We start from the raw sequence: 16,327 nt of genomic DNA, 5'->3' as shown, positions 1-16,327 counted from the left end.
GCCGACAGAAACAATTAAAAACCAGGCAGAGAACACACAGGCTATGTCTACACTACAGAGTTTTTCTGAAAAAAACTCGTGAAGCGTCCACACCTCAAGCGCGTTTTTGCGCAAAAAAAAGAAAGAACAGACAGGTTTTTCCAGCATAGGTATTCCTCATTCTCAGGGCTTGACAAACCCCGGCGAGAGCTACTCACCAACCCCGCACCGCACATGCACTGGTGAATGAGGCACACGGAGCGACCGGCTGAAATCTACTCACCATGAGCGAGTAGATTCAGCGGTTTGTCTAGCCCTCCTCATTCTAGAGGAAAAACGCCTTTTTGCAAAAGAGCTCTTTCACAAAATGGTGTGTATGGACGGGGAAGAGGGGTTTTTTGCACAAAAAGAGTAAAGAGGAAAAAGCACAGGTGCCCTGGTGGCCATTCTGTGCATAGCAATCAGAGCTTACTTTCAAGAGAGCGTCCCTGCAGTCTGGACGCTCTCTTTCGCAAAAGTGCATCACTTTTTTGATGCGCTTTTGCAGTGTGGATGCGCTCTTGTGCAAGAAGTTTTTGCAGAAGATTTTTCCGATAAAAGCTTCTTACGCAAGAAGCCTGCAGTCTAGACTTAGCCACAAACAATAGGAAAGTGGGGATAATAATCAGAGAATAAGGATTCCACAACCTCAACTATTGATAAACAGTTTCTTGCCAGATGAAATACTGTTAAGCTAAGTTTTCCCTACCCATCTTGAGATCTATTTCTTTATCTGGTGACAGTGGGTGCCATTAGGACAGGGTCTCCTTCTTAACAGCCTGGTGTGACACTGTTTTCATGCAATTTAGATTGAATATTGGTATATGACTTCAAGCTTTATTGGTATATGACTTCAGTCTGTCTGCAGAGGAAGGCTTTAGGCCTTCCATTATGGTTACATGTCTTCCAATATGGATATAGAAAAACCATATTGTTACAGACTGTGTAAGAAGTCACAGGCACCTGTCCAGTGCTATATAAAACACATGATTTAGTTTTTGACAGCTCTCCTTTTGTTTGGGATGCCAAGGAAGCCTTTGGGTGCTGACTTGCTTAGGACACGACAAGCAAATATAACACACACTGATGTTAACAAGATGAGTTATATAATTTACTGAGTCATGAGTAAAGCTAAAATGCGAGATTGTCTGTCTCGTGAAATGCTCGTTGCTGTCCCAGAGTTGCTCTCTGTTCCAATAGTAAGGAAATGCATTGTACTCATTAAAATTAGTCTAGTGAGAACTGGAGTACAGTCAATAGGTTGTTCATTTACTCCCCTTTTTCCAAAAGCCACATCATTTTTTTTCTTTTCCTTGAGATCCCTCTTGTGCTTGCAGCAATATTTTCGGAAACACCCATTAGGGCGATACCAGAGCCTTCTGCTTTGCTGCAGCAGCATTCAACCCATCATCCTGGGGTGCTGTAAGCTTAGCACTAAAGCTGCTAAGTGATTCATTTTGAAAATGCTGAAGAGCACTTTGCCCCTTCTAAGGCCGGAATTGGGAGATCTGACAGACAGAAAGCTCCGCTGGTCACATGTCAGCGATTCGCCCCAGCCACCGTGCAAAGGGCTAGATCCCCAGTGGGATTTAGACCTTGCAACACTTCATCCTTAGACACCTGGTCAGCTAGTAGAATCCTCAGGCCCAAAGTCGGTTCCTAGACTCCCAGTATCAGAAGAGATAGATGCCTTAGGAAGGTGTTCTCAGAAGCCACTAAACTAGGGCTTGGCAACCTTTTCAAACCAAAGAGCCAAACTACATCAGAATTCAGAACAAACCATCAACAAAGAGTCGTATAAGAATGCCCATTTGCATGACTGAAAATATACAACTTAATATTATTGATAATTGACATGATTAATAATAGCATAAATGAACCATTGTCTTCACAGACTTTATTTAATGGGACTTCTGCTGCTGCAACTTTTTGCACACTTTTTGAAGTTGACATCATAGCTGGTCAAATTCAGGTTCATGCATGCATTCAAGCTACCTGAGTAATTATACATTTTTAAATTTGTTAATTAATTTTCCATTTTAATTTTAAAAGTTGCGTTTTTGAGAATGACAAAAGAGCCATATTTGGTTCCATACTGAGCCATAGGTTGTAGACCCCTGCACTATACTGAGTGAAGAACAGCCCAAACTACCCCACATCTTACCAAGCCGCCCGTTATTTCAAAATCTTTTTTGAAATAACAGGTGTGCTATTTTGCCATCCCAGTAAACTTTGTTGCATAAGGGATAAGGGATGGCTCGAAATAGTGCATTATTTGGAAATTTGGCACTGTGTAGACACGCAAATGGTGTATCTTATTTCAAGCTTAGGGTGCTGTGTAGACACACCTTGACACGCAGAGAAAAGGGGCAGGATCTAACCTCCCCCCCCCCCCCGACAATGATAGGCACCCAACTCCCATTAATCTAGGGCTCCAAGCATCTGATGGATGGGCTAGAGGGATGCACCTCCATGTGTTTGGGATTCTCAGCTGTGAGGCTTTTCCAGGAGTTAGGCACTTAAGCAGGTCAGCCACTTTGGTAGTCCATGCTCTAGCAGCTGCACCCAAACCTTTGTGGCAAAAAAATATAGAACCAAAAAGAAGCCTTAAAAATCAGTAAAAAAGGTTCCATTTTACTGGCATTACTCTCCCTCTCCCACTTATCAGCTCCAGGTGTGCCAGCCACTGATCCCTTACCTTCCCGTCACTGAATTCTGACTTATGGCTTGGACAGAACATGCATGTTAGTTTCACACTTGTCCCCAGAGGCAGATCGTGCTCAGAAATCATCTCTGATCCACAGAAGATTCTACTCCTTGGCAGATGAGCTCACTGGGAGAAATGTTCCTGGCATTTCCTGTGAAGCTTCCTCAAAGCTCTCTCAGGCTCTGTCCTGTGGAATCTCTTCCTTAAGCATTGCGCTTCAATTCCCAGCTGATCCTTCTGACTTGCTCCTCTCTTCATTAGCTCTGACAGCTTTCCTGGGGTTTGTGTCTGTTTGTTAATGTCCAAAAAGCATTCTCGGTTCCAAGAAAACTCCTCCCGTCCAGACTGCACCTTCAGAGCCTCACTGCTCAATGCTTCTTGTGCAGCCTGAGCACATAGGTGACTACATATCTATCATGTGTGGTTTGTTCGCTCATCCATACACACACACTCACACAAGGGAGAACCATGCACAGCATCCTGTTTCGGTGGTGGTGTTTTTGTGTTGTTTTGTTTATGTTTTATTTAGTACACCTGTTGTGCTGTGTTCATATTAGAAAAGACAAGGTAGAGGGAATGCACTTTGCTCCTAGAATGGAAAGTAGCAAGGTGAGAAATAGTCCTTTGTTTCGGAGGAAGCTCATTCCACAAGGTCAGACCAACCACAGAGAGAATTCTGTCTCCTGCACACAGGAACTTCAGTCTCAGTGTGAAGAGCTCCACTGGGCCAGAGGCCATGATGTTGACTTCAATCTTTGTCCCAGACTTTTACATGGTCTTTTAGGTATCTGGGGCCCAGATCATGGAGCACTTAGAAGAAAAAGACTAAGATGAGGACCTCACTGGACTGTTAATGCTGGTTTTCAATAAGTCTTGGAATATAGGGGAAGTTCCAGAAAACAGAAAGAATATTAATAATATGGTAGTAATATTAATAGGACAACAGGATGACCCAGGTAGTTATAGGCCTGTGAGTCTGACATCAGACAAGATAGTGGAGCAGCTGGTAAGGGACAATAAAGAATTGTGGAAAGATAATATAATGAATGTCAATCAACATGGGCCTATGAAAATAGATCTTGGCAAACTAATTTGATAATTTTATGAGATTATACATTTAGTTGTCTAAGTAATAGTGTTGATGTAATATACTTAGACTTCTGTAAGGCATTTGACTCGGCACTGCATGACATTTTGATTAGTAAACCAGAAAGATATAAAATTAGCATGGCATACACTAAATGGATTAACAGCTGGCTAATTGATTGGCCTCAACATATATTTGGAAACGGAATAACCATCAAATGATTGTGTTATTATAAGGAGTGAGAAAAAATATTCTCCTTAACCTCTGAAGACAGGACAAGAAGCAATGGGCTTAAATTGCAGCAAAGAAGGTTTAGGTTGGACATTAGGAAAAACTTCCTGTTAGGGTGGTTAAGAACTGGAATAAATTGCGTAAGGATGTTGTGGAATCTCTTTATTTATTTTGTTTAATGATCTGGAAGGAAACCTAAAATCATTTCTCATAAAGTTTGCAGATGACACAAACATTCTGGGAATGGCGATTAATGAGGAGGAGTGCTCCTTCAAATTGAGGGTTATGGATCACTTGGTAAACTGGGTGCAAGCAAATCATATGCTATTTCATACAGTTAATGTAAATGTATTCACACAAAAATACAGGTCAGACAAGATGCAGGACTTTATCTTTGGAAGCAACAACTGAAAAAGATTTAGGGATGGGAGTGGATAATTGGCTGAAAGTGAGCACCCAAATACAATGCTGTATCCAAAGGGTAAATGTGATCCTGGATGCATAAACAGGGGAATCTCCAGTAGAAATGAAGAGGTCATTTTACCTGAGTCTTTAGGACGGTTGTGAACACTGTGCAGTTCAGGTCCTCAATTCAAGGACGATGTTGATAGATGTTGATAAATTTGAGCGGGCTCAGAGAAGTCATGAGACTGATTAAAAGATTTTTAAAAATGCCCCATAGTGAAGAAGCCAAGAAGCTTGATCTATTTAAATGAACCTAGGGACAGTAATGGGATGACTTGATTAAAATCTGTAAATATCTGCCTAGGGAAGGAATATTTAATCATTGGCTCTTCAGTCCAGCCCAGAAAGGGAGATCATAGCATCAGAAAATACTAGAACAGGAAGGGACCTCCAGGGGTCATCAAATCCGTTCTTCCAACCACCGTCATGATCCAAGTATCAGAGGTAGAGATGCAGCCCTGTTAGTCTGGTGTAGCTGAAACAAAAGACAGAACTATGTAGCACTTTAAAGACTAACAAGATGGTTTATTACGAAAGCTCACCACCTAATAAACCACCTTGTTAGTCTTTAAAGTGCTACATAGTTCTGTCTTTTGTTCCAAGTATCACAGGGGTAGCCCTGTTAGTCTGAATCTGCAAAAGCAGCCAGGAGACCTGTGGCACCTTATGCCCCAACACTTCGGTTAGTCTATAAGGTGCCACAGGACTCCTCGCCATCATGATCCAGAGGCTGGAAGCTGAAGCCAAGTTCAGACGGATGCTAAAGCGTACATTTGTGAAGGGTGAGGGTAGTGAAGCACAGGGACAATTTGCCCAGCCGGATGGAGTCCGGCGAGGTCCTCATCTTAGTCTTTTTCTTCTAAGCACTTGATGCTTTTTAACCGAGGGCGGGCTGGAAGATCCGCTAGAAAAGCTGTTCTAGGAACTCCCGCGGGGAAGTTGTCTGACCTGTGTGACACGCGGTCAGACGAGACCATCGCAGCCGCCCCTGTAGCCGGGGGAGCAGTGACTCTCTAGTCACACCCTTGGCGCATGATGCTGCCCAGGCGCAGGAACTCCCCAGGAGGCGGCGTAGAAGGGCTCTGTCCCGGCGCTGGGAGACTATGGAGGGGTAGGGGTGGGGCGGGGGATGCCTGGCCCGGGGGGGGAGGGGTCTTGGAGCGGGGCGTGGAGGCGAAGGGAGCCCCGGAGTGGCAGCCAGCCAGGCTGAGCGCCCCACTCACTTCCCCTCGGCAGCGGAGGCGGCGGGTGGATGCAGCAGCCGGCGCTGCGCGGAGCAGCAGGCGCACGGAGCAGAGCTCGGACAGGGCAGCCGCTGGAGCGCTCAGCCGGCCGGCCGGGAGCAGGTGGGGGCCGCGGGGTCCCGGCCGGGGGTCGGGTGCGCAGCGCGGAGACAGATGCGGGGTTGGGGCTAGCGCTGAGCGGGCTCCGGGTGTGTATGGTGAGACACACGCAGGGAGGGGTGTGTGTGATTGTGTGACACACACACAAGGGGTGTGTAATGGTGAGTTTACAAACGTGTGTCTGTGTAGTGGTGAGAGACGGGCAGAGAACTCTGCGCGCATGATGGTGAAACAGACACATGGAGGGTGAATCATTGTGAGTTTACACACGTATGTCTGTGTAGTAGTGAGAGAGGCGCAGAGAATTGTGTGTGATGGTGAGAGAGACCCACAAGGGGTGTGTAATTGTGAGTTTACACACGTGTCAACAAGAGACAGCACACAGTGTGTAATTGTGAGTTACAAATGTGTTCATGTGCAACCGTGGGAGACAGCAGAGAGGTGTGTGTGATAGTGAGAGACATATGGGGCTGTAACTATGATAAACATGGAGATGTGTAATTGTGAGTTACACATGTGTCTGCAATGGTCAGAAATACACATGGGCACACAAGGTGTGACTAGAAGACACACAGGGGTGTGTATACCTAATATTCAGAGAGATATATGGGCAGGGTGCCTGTTTGAGAGGGATACACACAGGTGTGAGTAATTGTGAGAGACACATACAGTTGTGTGTGTGTGTAATGGTGAGAGCTTTGGAGGGGAGTGCATGAGAGAGACTCACAGGGGGATGTGTGTGTGTATGGTCAAAGATATACATGAGGGTTTTGTGTGTGTTATGGTGAGAGATCCACCCACACAAAGTTGGAGAGTGTGTAGACGTGGGTGAGTAATTGTGTGTGGGGGGGTCTCAGTGTGTTATTGTGAGAGAGGCACAAAGGTGTGTGGTGAAAGAAAGAAAAAGAAAGAGGATGTGTGTGATTGTGAAAGATGGCTGAAGGTGTGAGTGCGACGTAAGAGGTGGGTCTGACAGGAAGACATGGATGTGTAAAAGCGTGAGGGATTGTATCCACAAGTAATGTTATGTTGGAGGGAGAATATGTCAGAGAACACATTTGTGTTTGAGGGAGCGTCATGTATGTGTGCAACTGAGAGCTCAGCATTTGAGAATGGATATCCATGTACGTGTTGGCATGTTGAAGGGTGATGGTGTGTTCGGATGTGCAAGTGTGCAGATGTGTGTTTAAGTGCCAGAGAGTGTGTGTGTGCAATAGTGTATAGGTTTGTAAAATGTGCATGAGGTTCCAAGAAATGTAGGTCTAACATTCCAGGAAATTTAAGGTTTGAATAAGCAGGAACTAAAAACCAGAAAGTGTTGTGAATGTCTGGATATTTCTGTTGTCATTTTGTTAAACATGGGTGACATTAAGCATGCCGTTTCTACTTTAATTTCTCATGCATTTTGTTCTCACTTTAAAGCGCCCTCCTCAAGCTGAAACCTAGTCATTTTTAAGAGTTTAAATTAGTTTCAGGTCCTACATCTGAGGCTCCCCACAAGTTTCTGTGGTTTCACAATCACATTTTCCTGTCTTTAAAAATTGTTTTTCTCTCCCCTGTTGCTGTATGCAATACATATACTGGGGGGAAATGACTGACGGTGTAGAGAAAATGGCTGTAAACACAGTGCTATGGAATACCATCGTAAACAAACTGGGAAAAATAGAGCACACTGTCCACCTTCTAATCTCTTTGGTATCTAGTCATTTGAGGTGTCTCTTTGGAACAATGACAGGCAACAGGCTTTCAGGCGGAAGTGGGGTTTTGAAGTTGACAGTGTATCTCTAACTCTGTAAATCTTTCTGACATCCAGCACATGAACTATATATGTCAGGGATGGTCTAGATGATGCTTGATTCTGCCATGAGGGCAGGGGACTGGACTTGATGACCTTTCAAGATCCCTTCCAGGACTAGTATTCTATGATATAATGAGAGGAGCTACGAAATAATATTGAGACATATTTGAAAGTGTATTGGAGAGGCCTGGAGAAACACACCGATTCCACCTGCATGTTTAGTGTAGCAAGCTGCATTTTTTCTCTAGAGGGGATTTGAAAAAAAAAATCAGCCCCATGCCAATCATGAGACCTTGGTAATATTGTTACCTTCCAGTGCAAAATGCTAAGGTACAGCTAGACTCCTGGGCAGAGTCAGATCCATCATGTCATTGCTTTTGATTGGTGGAAACAATGCCTCTAATTTTTTAGTGATATTTTCCTTCATTACAGAATCCACCAACATGCTTTGCAGGGAAAGGTTACGTTCTTTTTCCACCAGTGAAAAGCTCATTGCAGTGAAAATAACTTGACCAGCTGATAGCAACCCAACTGAGTCATGCTAATAAAAGAATAGTTAGTAAGTTTACTAGGGCAGGAAGAGATAAAGTTTCACTGTACTGCTATTTTTAACATGAGGAATAGCAATGTTTGCTGCTCGGATCTGGGGTTGTATTTTTTCTTGTATATTGTTGAATTGCCAACTTGGGTTCCTGGACTAGCATCATGATATTTCTTATTTCAGACAAATCTAAGTCTCCACAAACACAATGGTATAGTTTGTGCAAGTACTCTTAATGTGCCCTGTGATACCAATCAAGAGACCAACCAAGATCAATTGCTCAATGGAATTGAACATCTAATCTGATAAATGTGGAGCAGACTTGTTACTCACTTCATATGAGCTCTTAAAACTAATAATCTCTCCTATAGGGTTAACGCTATTTCCTATCCTCATGTGCACTTCCTTTCAAGGAAAGTCACCTGTTCCCAAAGTTCTCTAGGGTCCACACAAATGTAGTGTCCTCTACAATTCTATGATTCTATGCTGGTGTTGTTGAGAATATATGAATCAGAAATAGAGAGCCACAAAACTGCATTATGGAAAAAGTTAAAAACACTAAAGAAAAGATTCACCAGCATTTTAACTTCCCAGTGTGAAACATTTCCAGTTTTCCTTATGTTGGGTCGTTGTCACATATCACGGTTGCATGTTGGCAGGTTAAGAAAGATGTTTTCCATATGTCCCTATGTGATGAAAGTAGGTTTATGTATTTGATGATTGCTTTTTAATTTCTTCTCTTGTTGGTTGAGTTTTGGTCATAAAAAGCTCTATTCCTGGCCGAGCAGTATATGATGTAGCATGTTGTATTAACTATCCCCCATAGTTTTCTCAGTTTTTATTGTAGTTGTTTTTGCTGTGGGCTTTTTGTGTTAATTTTAATGGGTTTGCGTTGTATCCATTTAAAAGCTCTGCTATCAATTGTGCTGCTGTTTACATTTCTGCAAACCTGTCAAAGCAAGAATTTGGGAATGCAGAGTGTAGTTCTTTGTGCAGGCTTTGAAGATTACTTTTTTAATGCTTTTGAAAATCAAACACATTTCTATGAACATCTAAGAACTACACATGTGAATGTACCAAGCTATAGTAACAAGGACCTTAATGCTACACTCACACACAAGTAACTTTCTGCTTGTGACTAGAATCATTGAACACGAGGGACTTCTGATTGCCTTGAAGTTTCTCATGTACGTAAGTGTTTGCAGGATCGGGTCCTTGATCCTAATTATGAAGTAGCCTGAGTTAAGCAGAAATCATAACCACTTATTTCAATTCTAGTGTATTGTTCTCTAGTGGCCAATGCTTACATCCTGAGCAGAATGTCTGATTTCCAGGGCTTTTTGGAAAGATAATACTAGCAGGATAAATGCAGATTCTTACCGGTTGCTGATTTCAAGTGATTATTCCTCAGGCCAGTTGAGATTAGACACAGACCATGCTGCATCTAGCAGCAGAGAAAAAGTTTAATTTTTTGGTACATTTAGAATTAGACCACGTTACGCTGGAAATGACATGCAGCTGGCCTAGCAATGGATAAACTCTCCCGTTTTTGTGTTGTCAGACATTAGAGCGATTGTTTTCAAGCAGCTGGTTACAACAGAATTATGCTGTCATATAACTCAACTCTTTTGGTGTCATACAGTGGCGGCTCGTCAATACAGGTGACCTAGGTGGTCACTTAGGGTGCCAAGATAAACTGCCGTTGAAGGCTTTGGAGGCGGGGGCGCCGATTGCGCGTTTCGCCTAGGGTGCCAGTTGCCGGCAGCTTGTCTAGGGCTGCTCCTGGTGTCATATATATTAAAACACACTAATACAGACATGCATTTTGTCCTGTACCCAGCAGTTTTCCCACATCAGGTCTGAAAGGCTGCATACAGGAAGTGTTAAGAGTATGGAGAACCTGTTCAGAGTCCATGGGAAGGGAGTACCCATGCATGCCATGAAGCTGCTGCTGTTCTCTAGGGTACATAGCCAGGGCTTGTCTACACTTACTGGGGAATCAGTGGGTCCATCCATCCATGGTGGTTGATTTAATGGATCTAGAGAAGACCCACTAAGTCAACCACCAATTGCTCTCTCATTGACTTGAGTTCTCCACCTGAAGAGGAAGCATAAGGGAAGTTGATGGGAGAGTTTCTCCTGTTGCCACCACCAGTGGACACTCTGGGGTTACTCAACCTAAGGTACATCAACTCCCACAACTCACTTAGCTGGAGTTGTGTAAATTAGGTTGACTTTTTCCCATAGTGTAGACCTGCCCTCAGTGTAGTCCAGTGGGCAATACAGTGGGCTAGAACTCAGGAGATCTGACTTCTCATTCCAGCTCTGTTACAAATCTGCTGAGCTACCTTAGGCAAATGGCTTCTTTTCTCAGTGTCCCTGTCTGTAAATTGAAATTGCTGATAACTTCTTTGTAAAGTGCTTTGAGTCCAAACATGAAAAGAGCTAGGTAGTGTTTTTATTATTTTCAGGAAAGACTATTTGTCAGTCACATTGCAACTCCTTTTTGACCGTACTAGTGATCAGATAAATAAATTCATGATTTATTTTATTTTACTTTATTTTGCAATGGGAAAAGTCTATCCCACCCTCCCACCTGGTCTGCCATTAAGAGCAACTGACACCTTTTATCATCAAGCCTTCAAAACAAATCTACCATTGGTGAAAGCCCAAGCATGGAACATTTTAGCACAAGAGATGAAAGTTTCCAAAAATTAAGAGCAAATGATGAGGGGGTAAGAGTGGAAATCATTATGAATCCTTAATCATAGCTGTCTGTTGCTCCCTCTGTAATTAGCAAGGCAGCTAACTCAGAATCAGGCCTAATAAGGTACCTTCACACCACTCAAGCAGTGTAGTAGAGGGAGGGGAAGAAGCCTTAACATTTCCACCCCGTTTAAGACAACTTAACACTGCCAAAGCAGAGAGGAAGGATGAGGCTCTAGATTGGTGGGTAACACATTGGCATTAGGGTGAGGAATAGTGGGTTGAATTTCCCTTTCAGTTCCAGACTTACTGTGTGGTCTTTAGCAAGTCATCCCCTAGCTGTAAAATGGAGATCGTATTTCCTTAGCTCACACCAAAGCTATGAATGTTGGTGAGGTGCGTGGATATCATGGGGAATGAATGAAGGCCAAATGAGCCATCTGGTTTAACAGAGCCTTAGGAAACCTGAGAATCCAGTCTGCCACTTGTACGAAGGAATCTCAACAGGACTGCCCACCCTGTGGAGGATTAGAATCATAGGGTTGGAAGAGACTTCAGGAGTCATCGAATCCAACACCCTGCTAAAAGCAGGACCAATCCCAAATAAATCCCCCCAGTCAGGGCTTTATTAAGCCGGCACTTAAAAACCTCTAGGGATGGATATTCCACCACCTCCCTAAGGGACCCATTCCAGTGCTTCACCTAGGGAAATAGTTTTCCCTAATATCTGCAACTTGAGGCCATTGCTCCTCGTTCTACCATCTGCCGCCACTGAGAACCTTGCATGTTCCTTGCATGATTGAGCCCTTATGTCAGGAGAGATGGAGAGCAAGGGGGGAAAGAGACAGTTAATGAAAACACTGGCTCATATAATTGTTAACATGCTCTTCTGTGGCTAGACCACATCCCTAAAGTTATTTAAGATCCTGCTTGTAAAAGACCAGTGCCCTGTTCTGCCACAGATTATTTTCTCCTAAAGGGAACACTTATAAAAGGAGTAAGCTTATTAATGATTAATGCAAAATACATTAATTTGCCCATAACTTACTGGCCCTTAATGTTCATGCCACCAAAATGGCAATAAACACAACTCGACCTGACTTAACTTGTAAATTGGCTGTAAAAAGCTGTTTACAATCTGGAAAAAGATGATGATGATGATGATAATGATGATGATGATGATGATGATTCCAGCCTCCTTTTTAGGATTAGAGGGAGATTTGGCATTGTACAACTATGCAATAAAAGACACTCCCTGGTCCCAAAAGCTTACGGTGTAAAGGGTTGCAAAGCAGCTCAGAGGGGTGAAGACTATAAAAGGGATGGAATGGGGAAAGAAGAAAGAAGAGGATGATATCAATAGGAATGCAAGGCTGGATATATGTTTAGTAAAGGTCATGATCCTGCAGCTCCTTGTGCATGGGCAGGCAGGCTCAGGCTGTGAGCATGGTCAGGGCCTACACGTACCAGTGTTATTTGTTTTTGACAAGATGACTGGATAAGAAACACTAAGTAATAGAGTGTGATGAAAAGGGGGATTTTCAGTATGGACATTTTTGACTTGTTGGCAAAAAAAATAATTGAAAACTGAAATATTTTCCCCAAACCCTGAAATATTTTGATTCTGAAGTGCTGCCTCATGGGAATTATAGTCGGGGGCTTCATGCTACCATTCATCTCTATAGTCAGGCTTCCTAAGTGAGGGGAGGCAGGTACATCATGAGAGTCCTAGGCTGTAATGCATCATGGGAGATATAGTCAATGGTGAGAGTCCCTGCGTTGCTGATTGTACTCCCTTGCCAGTGGGCATTAAGAGGTTCTTCGGTCATAGCTGGTCTCACTGCCGTGAGATTAGAAACTGGATAAATATAATGTGAGTGGCTGTTATGGCATTGGGAACCATCTAAGTATCTACATAGAGGGTCTATCTCCTTTGTGCTGAAAGGCCACTTATGGCCTAGATATTCCATTCCAGAGTAAACAATCACAGACGTGGCACAGAACGTGCTTTTTCAGGAGGTGAAGTTCAGTTCTTTCCATGTTTGTACTATAGCACCATATTCTATAGCACATTTGTATAAATAAACCTAGTCTAGTCAACAGATGCATCTCAGCCAATAAGGGCAAGGCCTATCTGGCTTTGATTATTTTGATCATTTCTGCAACATTATTAGCACGCACGTGGGTTCAGAGCACGTATGTTGTGCTTCTTCATCCTCGGGAGCCAGGCAGTTTGTGCATATACAGATCATGAACGCCTTCACTGAATTGCTGAAGCCTGCTAAGTAGGCCTGGATTTTTAAGGGTCAGGTGATAACGTATTCTGATGATTTATGGGGTCCTAAAAACTAGCAAAGAAACTTGCCCAAAGCTTAGGCCAGCTCCTAAGATTCTTCCTCAGATTTTTCTCAATATTTACTGATTCCAGCAAACTTCTCGGGGTTTCCTTCCTGAATAATGATCACAGGATAGAGTCCCTTATAAATTATAACCACTACCTATCCACGGGGCCGCTCTTTCTAATGTCAGTGGGCCAAATCATGTTCTCATAGACTCAGACTCATAGGATATGTCTACACTACCACCCTAGTTCGAACTAGCGTGGTAGTGATGTAGGCAACTGGAGTTGCAAATGAAGCCCGGGATTTGAATTTCCCGGGCTTCATTTGCATAAAGCCGGGCGCCGCCATTTTTAAATGTCCGCTAGTGCGGACTCCGTGCCGCGCGGCTACACGCGGTACGGACTAGGTAGTTCGGACTAGGCTTCCTAGTCCGAACTACGGTTACTCCTCGTTACTCCTCGTTCCGCGGGGCACGGAGTCCGCACTAGCGGACATTTAAAAATGGTGGCACCCGGCTTATGCAAATGAAGCCCAGGAAATTCAAATCCCGGGCTTCATTTGCAACTCCGGTTGCCTACATTACCACCCTAGTTCGAACTAGGGTGGTAGTGTAGACATACCCATAGACTTTAAGGTCAGAAGGGACCATTATGATCCTCTAGTCTGACCCCCTGCACAGTGCAGGCCACAGAATCTCACCCACCCCTGTGTTCCCCTGAAGTCTCACTGCTTTGCCAAGCAGTGATGAGCACACTGTAAAAACCTAGGAAGAACAGAATAGAATATTAAAACTCCCACAGACTCAGTGGGAGACCAAGCTTTGGCTCATTGAGAACTGCACATATGGGTGGATCGTGTAACTCAGAGTGCATGTAGATTTAAGGCCTGATTCTGGTCTCAGAATGACTCATTGGCTTCAATGGAGGTTGCTCCAAGCTTTCACTGAGGTAAAAATGATCACAGTCAAGCCTCCCGTGAAGTGTGGCTTTTGTCCTAATCCAAACATAGGATCAATTCTGCTGTCAGATGAACCCACATCACTACCATCGAGCTCCATGGGAGTTGTGTGTCTGTAGCTATGAAGCCAAATTTGGCTTTTAGACTGGGCCTTAGCATGCCCAGCAAGATGTTTGTAACATTTAACGTATTAAAATATAAATGGTACCAGAGCAAATTTTGCTAGCAGCTTCCCTGGTGTGTAAATCTGTAGGGACTCTGCTGAAAGCAGCAGGCTTGCTCTGTATGTATACAGTTGTGACAGAACTCAGAAGATGGTCCCTTCCTTTCAAGAGAGTTATGTGATTATGTGAACCAACCAATAGCAATCAAGGATGAAATCTGTTCAAGTCTATGGCAAAACTCCCAAGATTTTAAGATCCAGGTTCTGTGGCATTGTGGGTTTTTTTCACATGCTTCATTAGCATGATGTCACTTTGAATCTCCTGTGTAGCAATGGGCCTGATTCTTCTCTGATCACAGGGTGTAAATTAGAGGAGAATCAGGCTCATTTATACCAGCATAAATCAGGAAGAAGCCTGTTGAAGCCAGGGAAGGAGAATTGAAACCATTCACAGGTGAGTCAGGTATGGTATTTTTAGTGCACAAGGAGGAGGTTGAGGTTGTGTTGGTGTGTGAATGGAATTTAGGCCAGACCATACCCTAGCTGCCTGTCAAAATCAAATAAAGGCCCAAGCTCTGTTATGAGAAAGCCACTTATTTGCCCAGAAGGGTTAAAAAGAGGCATAGCTGGAATTTATCCGGGCCTAGGGTTTCCCTTTCCTTCCCCTTCTGCTCTACAGCAGTAATGAGTAATAAATGTTTCTATTTAGATCTATCACATCATTAAATTAGTGAACAACCACCCTCCTGGTTCCTATTTTAGCCACTTCCATCCAACCACCGCCCTCATTTTTCCCCTGTATTTAAAAATAAAGAAAAGGAAAGAGAAAAAAAGTGCTTGTCATAGTATTGAAAACTGTAACAATTACTAATGACACCACCTGACCATGTCTACACTAAATGGAAAATCACTGCTGCTGTGATCGATCTTCCAGAGTTCAATTTAGTGAGTCTAGTGAAGACTCACTAAATCAAACTCAGAGAGCACCTCTGCTGGCTGCCAGTACTCCTGTTTGTGTGAGGAGTAAGGAAAGCTGATGGGAGTGTTCGCTCCCGTTGGCCTTCTGCTGAGGGGACTACGGGGAAACATAAAACAAGCTACCTCCACTCCAGCTACGTAGTTGCATATCTTCATTCAACATTCCCTATGAGTGTAGACTAGGGGAATTCTTAAAGTCAGAGGTGAAAAAGCCCTGTTTGCTGATTTACTCCTACCCTGGCCTCTGGAGATTTGTTCTCTATAATGTATTTTCTAGTTTTAATGTGTTGTCCCATCTGGATATAAATGTGTTGGTGCTTCCATCATCTAATAGATCCAAATGCCAGAAAATTCCTGCTTAGAACCAGCCTGAATTTTCTGTTTCCCAGTTATAAGCTCAGATGTTTTTTCTCCGGTATTTATGAATCTGATCCAACTAAAAGAAATAGTTGTGTTTCCACTGTCTTCACTGGGCTTTAGATCAGCCTCTGTTGCCTCTCAAAATCTGTAGATGCTTATATCCTCATTTTATTCACCCCCCCTTACCAAGCAGTGAATTTGTTTAGGCCCTGATACAGGAAAACACTCAGGCATATGCTTAAGTTATCCAGCGCTGGCTGGGTGCATTGCAAAACCTGGCCCTACCTCTGTATTTTTGACATGCCCATCTCAAAAATGATCATTTTTAGGGGGGGGGGTTTCATAGTCACATATGACCTCTGTCACCTACAGATTTTTTACAAGATGTGCCCACTGTTGTTTTTGTTTGGTTGGTTTTTGTTTTGGTCAAAACCAACAGTCAATATTAGCCCCCACGTGCAGCGTGGAGCCAGGAGAGAAGGCAGTGCAATTGAGAAGTGCGTCATGCTTTCTAGATTGCACAGGTGTATCACACTCACCTGTGCAATCATTGTCAGAGTTTCTAGGGTGTAAACAGAGATGCATTGGGTCAATTCATTCTACAGTAAGAATGGGGTCATTTATTGCATAC

At 43.5% G+C, this 16,327-nt stretch overlaps 1 protein-coding gene across 1 annotated transcript in view; it reads left to right on the top strand.

Annotated features, from left to right (window-relative positions):
• The first annotated feature begins 5,690 nt into the window (after positions 1–5,690).
• The window catches only part of PRKCQ (protein kinase C theta), a 93,225-nt gene continuing 82,588 nt past the window's right edge, over positions 5,691–16,327 (top strand). Inside the window, exon 1 of the mRNA XM_089778216.1 lies at positions 5,691–5,854. The gene's annotated coding sequence lies outside the window, so the exon portion shown is untranslated. The remainder of the gene's footprint in view (positions 5,855–16,327) is intronic.

The sequence above is a fragment of the Pelodiscus sinensis genome, chromosome 1 (assembly GCF_052426305.1).
Source record: "Pelodiscus sinensis isolate ZL-2025 chromosome 1, ASM5242630v1, whole genome shotgun sequence".
Taxonomy (NCBI): Eukaryota; Metazoa; Chordata; order Testudines; family Trionychidae; genus Pelodiscus; species Pelodiscus sinensis.
The sequence above is the reverse complement of the archived record's forward strand: the minus strand, read 5'-3'. Positions and strand labels throughout refer to the sequence as shown.